This window comes from Rhincodon typus, chromosome 9 (assembly GCF_021869965.1).
Source record: "Rhincodon typus isolate 14 chromosome 9, sRhiTyp1.1, whole genome shotgun sequence".
NCBI classification, from domain to species: Eukaryota; Metazoa; Chordata; class Chondrichthyes; order Orectolobiformes; family Rhincodontidae; genus Rhincodon; species Rhincodon typus.
This window is the reverse complement of record NC_063340.1, coordinates 86,963,518-86,973,292: the sequence shown is the minus strand read 5'-3', so window position 1 is coordinate 86,973,292 and position 9,775 is coordinate 86,963,518. Positions and strand designations below refer to the sequence as shown.

General features: G+C 43.1%; 1 long non-coding RNA gene across 2 annotated transcripts in view; it reads left to right on the top strand.

Annotated features, from left to right (window-relative positions):
* The first annotated feature begins 2,525 nt into the window (after positions 1–2,525).
* The window catches only part of LOC125484048, a 100,731-nt gene continuing 93,481 nt past the window's right edge, over positions 2,526–9,775 (top strand). For both annotated transcript variants that reach the window (XR_007262916.1, XR_007262917.1), the window contains exon 1: positions 2,526–2,658. This is a non-coding gene — a long non-coding RNA (uncharacterized LOC125484048). The remainder of the gene's footprint in view (positions 2,659–9,775) is intronic.

The following is a 9,775-nucleotide window of genomic DNA, read 5'->3' as shown; positions in this document are numbered from 1 at the left end:
ATGTATGGGCCAAGCTTTTGGGAAACATAAAATTTGCTTTGAATTTAAACAAGTGCAGACAAACTGTGCTGTATAAGGTGTCACTCTGGACCCTCACGGCCTCACTGGTGAAGTGCAGCATTCCCACAGACACCTGGGAGTCACTGGCCCAAGACCATCCAAAGTGGAGGAGGAGCATCCGGGAAGGCGTCGAGCACCTGGAGACTTGCTGTCGGGAAAAGGCGGAAGCCAGGTGCAAACAGCCGTAAGGTGTGCGCTGCTACACCAATGCCTCACCCATCCCTTCCCACGACCACCTTCCGCCCCAGATGTAACAGAGCCTGCGGTAGCTGCTTTGGTCTGTACAGCCACCTACAGACCCATCCTGAGAGTGGAAGAGAGTCATCCTTGTCTGCGAGGGACCGCCGATGATGAATGATGATGCTAGACTATCAGATTGGTAGGAAGAATATTATCGCCCTCCTGTAGGGTCGAGAGGTAAATGTTGAAGGTAATTCCTTACATTTAGAATCTGAGTTATGAGGAACGTTTGCGGAAGTTGAACTTTTTTTTTACTTTGGAAAAAGACTTTGGAAGATCAGATTCAAAGATTGTTGGGGGGGGTGCGAAGACAGATCAGGGCATAAAAACTCAAGTATTGAGGATACAGGAAATCAGAAACAAAAACTGAAATTGATGGAAAAACTCAGCAGGGTCTCGCAACATTTGTGGAGAGAAAGCAGAGTTAATGTTTTGGGTCCAGTGACCCTTTCTGAAGATTGCAATAAGTCAAATCAAGTCCAAATGAATTAAAACATTGATCACTGGATCCGAAACATTAACTGTGTTTTTCCTGCTGAGTTTTTGCAGCAATTTCTGCTTTTGTTAAAGATCTGTGCATGTTGCACATTTTTAAAATAGAGAAAGAAAGAAATTATCTTCAAACTCAATATGACCTTGGGAAGTCCTCATATAATTCATAGCCAATGAAAGGTCTAGTTATAGGGTTAGGTGGGTACATAGATACTTAAATAGAACAGTACAGCACAGGAATAGGCCCTTCGGCCAACTATATCTGTGCTGACCGTTATAGCCATCTAAGCTAATTTAATGGTTGTCTTTTTATTCATTCATGAGATGTGGAGGGCACTTCTTAATTGCCCTTGAGAAGATTGTGGTGAGCTGCCGTTGTTGTGTAGTGAAGAGGGTTAAACAACAGAGGAAACACATTTCGAAAGAGAGTTGCTTAGGACTAGGAAGGGAAGCAGGAAATTTGACAGGAGGTTATCAGCTAACGGAGACGGGTGACATTATGGGGGAGTGTCCTTGGACTTGGGCTGGGAAGTTCAGCTCAAGGTGAATGAGGGTGTATTGATAGAAACGGAAATATCAGAATTCTCCACCCTGGCTATAGTCCCTTCCATCACCTTATTGTTGTCCTGTGCCAAAACAAAGTCTATTGCCTAAATATTTCACTGAATTGGAGGAATTTTGTTTTAAAATTTAATGCCAAATTGAAAATTGCTGGTGCACGCAAGTAGGACACTTCATTTTCACAAATGTCACAAGAAACAGGTTGCAGTTGATGTGTTAATATTTCTGTATTGCTTAGTTCCAATAGACTGTGCCTGGGTGCCTCGCTGTGATCACATGCGCTCTCTGCCTTATTGACACATGTGCCTTCATTTCTGCATTCAGAATTCCCAGCCACGGCTGTGGATGACATTTCCATTAGGACAATCCGCATTTTAAGTATGAATTTTAATCTTTTAAAAGTCTGTTTACTTCTCTGTTTTCTTTAAAAAAAAACGTTTTTATTCCTTTGGACTTGGTTTGATTTATTGCAATTTTCGTTTTGCAATCAATTTGAATGGCAGACAAAAATCTAGAACAAAATTGATCAGAGAAATACCATTATTTAAAAAGAAAGAACCTGGACCGATTGTGTTAGCCTCTTGTCCCCCTCAGTCATATGCACATTTATGAATATAAGCTGGAACTGATAATGACTTAGTTTAATGCTACCGCAGCTACTGCCTCACTCTCTGCCTCTGTTTCTCTATTTGACTGTCCTCAAGCCTCTCGTCTGTTTCTCCCTCTCTCTCCCCACCTTCCCAAGTCACTGTCGTTTCTGTTTCAGCCTGTCTCTCGCTTATTCTCATTCCCTCGGTGCCTTCTCTCCTTTCTGGTGGAAATGACTGAACTTTGCCCCGTATCTGCTGACACCCCTGACGGATTTTGAAAGCTGTGACGTTCTCAGTTGTCTGAGCTGCACAACAGGAAACGCTTTGACGGCCTCCTCTCTTCCTGCTTCAGAGAGAGAGAGAGAGAGAGAGAGAAAAAAACACCTTTTTTTTCTGCAGGGAGCCAGCTGAGATCCACACACTTCCATGTCTGCATGCTGGACTCAACCAATGCAACGCGAAGTAGCCTGATTGACATCCCTATTTCCAAGAGGGAGCCAATGGAATGACAGTGGTACTTTCCAACTTAATGATGTAAGAAATATAACGATCTGTTCTCAAGAGTGACAGTGGGGGAAAAAAAAATAGTTTTATGTAGCACGGGTTGTATTTGTCGGAGTGGGTACGTGCACTGTATATGAACTGGGATGAAAGGTGCCCAGGTACCTCAGGGAGAATTCATCAATTGTATGATACCAGGAGTACGCGTTGTCAGGTAGGCAAATTACATGTGTGTGTGTGTTTCTTTGGGTCAGTTCAGCTTACTGTGCAATTCATAGCAAGGAGGCCTCCTAATCAGACTGTTAATTTTATTTCTGATTAATCAATGCTTCACGAGTTTAAAGTTGCAGGGAATTCTCTGGAGTTTAAATTGCTATTTTTAAAAGAAAAAAAGATATATATGCGCTGTGCCAGTCAGTCGATTTCACACACCAACCCTGAGCAGCAGTGCAATTGGCTGACTTTTCCCTTCCCACCCGGTCTTCCTGTTTCAGGAACAGGTACTTTTTTTTGTATAATTTTAAAGCAAAAACGAGGCGATGGTGGATGTACAGTTGCTGAGGAGCTGGTGCAGCGGAGGAGATCTATAATTAGAGGCAAGAGGAGGGTCGTCAGCAAGTTCAGAATCAGAAGGCAGAACTGTCGTTGGCTTTTAGTTTTGTTTTCGTGCATGCACTGTAAAGCGGTGGGGAGCTTTGCTCTATCATTTTCCTCCTCAGCCGTCACCCGCCCCTCCGCTTTCCCTGATATATATCGAATGTGCAGAAGATGGTTTAACCTTGTGTCAGGATTGGGTTCCTGTCGGTGTATGCGCTTCCTAGGAGGGTGGGGTTTTGAGGGAGGGAGTGGTGGTACGCAGCAAACAGTGTACTCAACAGTTCACTTAGAAGCATGAGAGAAAACATTTTATGCCTGCACCTGCTTTTTTTAAAAACGAATGTGCCAGACCCCTTTCTAAACAATTGCCTGTAGCACTAGGGAGCCTGAAACAGCTTGCTTATACATTGTGTTTCAGCTGCCTTAAGTTTTTTTTAACTCATAAAAAAGTGTCACTATGCGTCCTTCTCAAAGGGCTGGGTTAGCAAATGCATTGCCTACCCCCATGAGCACTCCCTCCATCTCTTAGCCGCCCCAGCCTGAGGCGTATTTGAAGGTGCTGACTCATGCTGGGGATATAACCAACCTCTCTCACAGCTGGACATTCTTCATAATGTGTCAGGATGGGGCATGTTGCAGTGCTCAGAGTATGTCTAAAGATATTGTGTATAAATACAATGTGTGCACGTTTGTGTGTGCACACCTGACATGAGGTCATATATATATCTGTGCATATTGCACATATGTGCATATAAGCACATTTGTGGGTATATTTATGAATGTATGACATTATCAAAGGCAAATTTTATGGTTTGAGGTGCCCTTGTGCACTGAGACATCCTCAAAATACTTACCAGGAGTGTTATCAAGTAGTAAACCACTGATAAAGAAACTGGGCCAGGTTACCAAAAGCTTGGTAGCTTTCAAGGTGTGTCTTAAAGGAGGACTGAGCCAGAGACTTTTAGGAAGGGAATTCCTGGGGGTATGGTCTAGGCAGCTGTTGGGAAGGAGTGCAAATGATTGGCTTAGGTGGCAGGCAGATGTCTCGGAGCATTGTAGAGCTGCAGGAGATTAGAAGTAAGGAGAGACGACCTGAGGGATGGCTTTGAATTAAAGGATGAGAGTTTTAACATTAAGGTGTTGCTGTCCTAGAGGGTAGTGCAGCTCAGTGAGCATGGGAGAGTGCTGAAAGTAAAACTGTACAAGGTATTAGTGAGACTGTGCCTGGAGTATTATGTATAGTTTTGAGTCCCCTACTTGAGGGATTTTGTACTGGAGGCAGCTCAGAAGAGGTTCACTAGATTGATTCTAGAGATGAGGGGTTTGTCTTTATGAAGAGAAAGTTTAGGCTTGCGTTCTCTCAAGTTTAGAAGAATGAGAGGAGATCTAATTGAGGTATATGAAATGCTAAAGGGGATGGACAAAGTAGACATGGAGAAGATGTAACCTCATGGAGACAATCTAGAATGAGAGGTCATGATTTTAGGATAAGAGATAGCAGATTTAAAACAGATGAGAAATTATTGCTCTCAAAAGGTTGTGAATCTGTGGAATTCACTCACCCACAGTGCTGGGATTTTGAATAAATTTGGAGGAAGAGACAGATTTTAAATTAATAATGGGTTTATCACTGCTTCATTTGACCCCTGCACTGTGAATGATTTGATGGGCTGTGTAATATTTATTACTAAGTGGTGTTATTTACAGTATGTGAATGAATGTGTGGCAACATTGCGGAAAGGTACAATTGAGTTATGAGATTAAGTGTGATCTTTCTCAATAGTGGAACAGCTTCAACTTTAATTTACTTCATTCTTTCATCAAATATGGGCATCACTGTCAAGGCCAGCATTTGGGAGCCAAGTTGGCTCTTAACCCAGTGGCTGCCTTGGCCATGTCTGAGGACAGTTATGAATAAAGCATGTTGCTGTGCAGTCATGTGAAGGCCAGACAGGGTAATGATGGAAGATTTCCTTCCCTTCAAAGGACATTAGTGAAACAGATGAGTTGTCAAGATTGCCATTAGTGAGATTACCTTTCATAAATCGAATTTAAATTCCACTAGCTGCCTTGGTGGGAATTGCAGACATATCGCAGGGCATTAAATTGGGCCTTTAATTTAGTGACATTAGCATTATGCCACCATTATCCCAAAAAATCAAATCAAATGACCCACTGCAGCTCCTATTTTCTCTCCTTAGTGTCTCTCGCATTCAGTACTAAACAAGCAGTAAATTTGCCAATTAAATATGGGGATGAACAAAGCTATTGTCTTTTGCCTGGGTCATAATCTGTGTATTCGGTTGATCTCCTGTGTCATTGCTAGAGGATCGACCAATGCTTGCACCATTGGCCCTGAGCATGAGTTTCTCATGTTTTCCACATCGCGAGTGCCCACCATCTCACCCCTACTGCTGTTGAAGCTCTTGTCCAAGCTGACCCACCCTCCAGTCTCAGTTATACTACCATGCCTCTGGTCAGCCTCCCCACCCTCCTGAGCTCTTCCAAAAATCTGCTGCCTGACACCAAGTTCCATTCACCCATAAGACCTGGGAGCAGGAGTAGGCCATTCAGCCCCTCAAGCCTGCTCTGCCATTTAATAGGATCATGGCTGATCTCATTTTGGCCTCAACTCCACTTTCCTGCGTGGTCCCCATAACCCTGCAACCCACTGCTAATTAAAATTCTGTTTATCTCCTTGAATTTACTCAATGTTCCAGTATCCACCATAGTCTGGGGAGTGAATTCCACCCAGACCCTTTGCGAGAAGTAACTTTTCCTCATCTCTGTTTTAAATCTGCTACCCCTCATCCTGAAACTATGATCTGTTGTTCTAGATTGCCCCACATGAGGAAGCATCTGCTATAAGTTTACTTTATCAATCCCCTTTAGCATCTTCTATATCTCACTTAGATCTCCTTTCATTCTTCTCAACACCAGACAGAATCAACCTAACTTGTTCAATCTCTTTCCTTTGGGATCAATTTGTGAAGCTGCTCTGAAATGCCTCCAATACAACTACGTCCCTACTCAAGTAAGGGGACCAAAACTATGTAGTATTCCACATATGGTCTGTCTAATGCCTTGTACAATTGCAGCAACACTTCCCTATACTTAGACTCTATTACTTTAGCAATAAATGCCAAAATTCTATTTGCCTTCATTATTACCTGTTGTACTTTTCTGTGATTCTTGCATGATGACACCCAGATCCCTCTGCACTGAAACGGTCTGAAGTTTCACTCCATTTAGATAATAGGTTGCCTGTGACCAAAATGGATAACCTCACATTTATCCATATTAAACTTGGCCCATTCGCCCAACCTACCCATATCCATTCGTAAATTTCTTATTTCACTTTTGCAACTTGCTGTCCCACCTGATATCGTGTCATCTGCAAATTTAAGCTCTGGTCCATTTCAATCCCTGCATCCAAGTCCAAAATACAGATTTGTAAATAATTGGGGTCTGGGGACCGAACTCCATGGCACCCCATTTAGTGCCAACGAGAAAAAGACCCATTCATCCAGACCATCAACTTCCTGTTGGTTGGCCAATCCTTTATCTTGGCTAATAAATTTATCCCTAACTCCATGTGATCTTGATGGCCAGTTAAGTGCTTCCCTTTACTCCTACTGTTTTTTTTTACCCAAGGCAAATGTGCAGCCAATCTAGTCATGTCTATAAGAGGTTATTAAATGCAAACAACATGCTTTCTAAGTGATGCAGTGCTCTTGTTTATATATGTATATACAGACAGATTCCCCTGCAGATTAATACCTTGTTAACATTCCCTGCCCACACTCTAATGTGAGGGCTATAGAAGGGCATGCAAAGTTTTAATATTGATTGCCATGTTCTGCATAACTGAACTGTTCACCCTTTTTTTTTGAGTGCCACGGGCCCAATGTTCGTGAAATAACCTTTTAAAAATAAATAGTGTTGTCTGATTGTGGAGAACAAGTCAAGTTGTACAGTTTTTAGTGAAGGTGGTCTCGGCTGCCTGCCTTCAGTCGATTCCAGATTCCTCTCGACTGACCTGTTGTTACCTCAGAGTAAAATCTCCCCAAAGGATGGGGAGGAAGGAGACTGCAGCACAACTTTGTTATCCTGTTGAGTATCCTTAGCTGTGTTGATGGCCTATAAGGTATTTTTACTCAACAGTTGCTGCACTGTGTGCATTCCAAGCGGAAACTATATTACCACTCCTTTAGCATCACAGGATCAAACTCCTGGAACACCCACCCTAACAATATTCTTGTGTCCCTATTTCATAGCATTTTAGGAAGGTGGCTCATCACTGTCTTCTCCCAGACAATAAATGATGGACCAGCTAGCAATGCTCAATTAATTTTTTTTTTAGCAAAAGCACACCAGTTTCAGGAATTAATACATGGGGACATTGAGTGCGCAACATAGAACACAGTCTAGTTTAGCACAGGAACAGGCCCTCCGGCCCACCATGTCTGTACCAATCACGATACCATTCTAAACTAATCCTATCTGCCTGCACATGGCCCATATCTCTCATTCCCTGCCTGCTCAGTGCCTTTTAAACAATGCTGTTATATCTACTTCTAACACCTCCCCTAGGAGCATGTTCCAGGCACTGACCACAAAAAAAACACTTGCCTTGCACTTCTTCTTTGAACTTTTCCCCTCTCACCTTAAACCAATGCCCCTTTAGTATTTGACACTCCCACCCTTGGGGAAAAGATGTCGACTATCCACTTTGTCCACGTCCCTCATAATTTTATAGACTTCTATCAGGTCTCCCCTCAGCCTCCGAAGCTCTAGCAAAAATAATCCAAGTTTGTTAAACCTCTGGAGTTTAGTTTAGATAAATATAAGGTGCTCCATTTTGGAAAGGCAAATAAAGGCAGGACCTATACACTTAATGGGAAGGTCCTGGAGAGTGTTGCTGAACAAAGAGAACTTGGGAGCGCATGTTCATAGATCCTTGAAAGTAGAGTTGCAGGTAGATAGGATAGAGAAGAAGGCATTTGGTACGCTTGCCTTTATTGGTCAGTACATTGAGTATAGGAGTTGGGAGGTCATGTTGCAGCTGTACAGGACGTTGGTTGGGCTACTTTTGGAGTATTGTGTGCAATTCTGGTCTCCTAGCTAAAGGAAGGATGTTGTGAAAATAGAAAGGGTTCAAAAAAGATTCACGAGGGTGTTGCCAGGATTGGAGGGTTTGAGCTACAAGGAGAGGCTGGATAGGCTGGGGCTATTTTCCCTGGAGCATCGGAGGCTGAGGGGTGACTTTTCTAGAGGTTTATACAATCATGAGGGGCATGGATAGGATGAATAGGCAAGCTCTTTTCCCTGGAGTGGGGGAAGTCCCAAACTAGAGGGCATAGGTTGAAGGTGAGAGGGGAAAGATATAAAAGGAACCTAAGGGGCAACTTTTTCACGCAGAGAGTGTTACGTGTATAGAATGAGCTGTCGGAGAAAGTGTTGGAGGCCAGTACAATTACAACATTAAAAAGGCATCTGGATGGGTAAATGAATAGGAAGGGTTGGGAGGGATATGGGCCAAATGCTGGCAAATGGGACTGGATTTATTTAGGATAGCTGGTCGACATGGACAAGTTGGACCGAAGGGTCTGTTTCCGTGCTAGACGGCTCTATGACTCTTTTGCACCGTCTCCAAAGCTTCCATATTCTCCTTTTTATAGTATGGTGGCAGAACTGCACACGGTAATCCAGATACGGCCTAACCAAAGTTTTATGTAGCAACAATGACTTCACAACCTTTTATACTCATTGCCCTGACCGATGAAGACAAATATGCCATATGTCTTGAGCAAGAAGGCTATGATAAACCTGTGTAAATCCCTGTTTCACCCTCACTTGAAAAATCGTACTCTGTTCTGGACATTGCACTTTAGGAATGAAGTGAATCCTTCGAGAGTGTGCAGAAAAAGATTCATGAGAATGACTTGAGGGATGAAGGGTAATCGAGGATTACAGGGAAAAGTCAGGTCAATGGACACAAGGAGTGTTGGATCAGCCATGATCCTATTGAATGGCGGAGCAGCCTTGAGGGGCCAAATGGCCTATTCCCTGTTCCTATTTCTCATGGTCTTATTATGAGGAACTTCAGTTGCGTATAAGATTTTGGTAAATGAGATAGGAAGGATGGTTTTATTGGAGAAGAGAAGGTTGAAAGGAGATTTTCATGATGGCTGTGGGCAGAGTGGATGGAGACAATTTTTTTTTTTGCCCACCGGTACATGGATCCGAGGGGACAGATTTATCAAAAGTATCAATGGTCATGTATTTAATAGAGTCGGTGATTAGGATCTCAATGCATTTCCTGAGTGTGGTAGAGGCAGATTCGATCACTGGCTTTCAAGAGTGAATTGGATTGTCATCTGGAAAGGAAAATGTAACCAGGCTCCAAGGAAGGAATCAGAATGTGACCGTATGTAACTCTCTCTTGCAGAGAGCTGGCACAAAAACACTGGGCCAAATAGCCTCCTCCTTCTGTTCTGTAATGATTCGACAGGTCTGTGATGTGGTGAGTGCCTTGCTATTTAATCCAAAAATTAACCTTCTCTGGGGAGATGGTGCCACAGTGGCAATGTGATTGGACTAGTAATCCAGAGGCCCAGTTTAATGTTCTGGGGAGAGATAGTAGGAACTGCAGATGCTGGAGGATCTGAGATAACAAGGTGTAGAGCTGGATGAACACAGCGGGCCAAGCAGCATCAGAGGAGCAGGAAGGG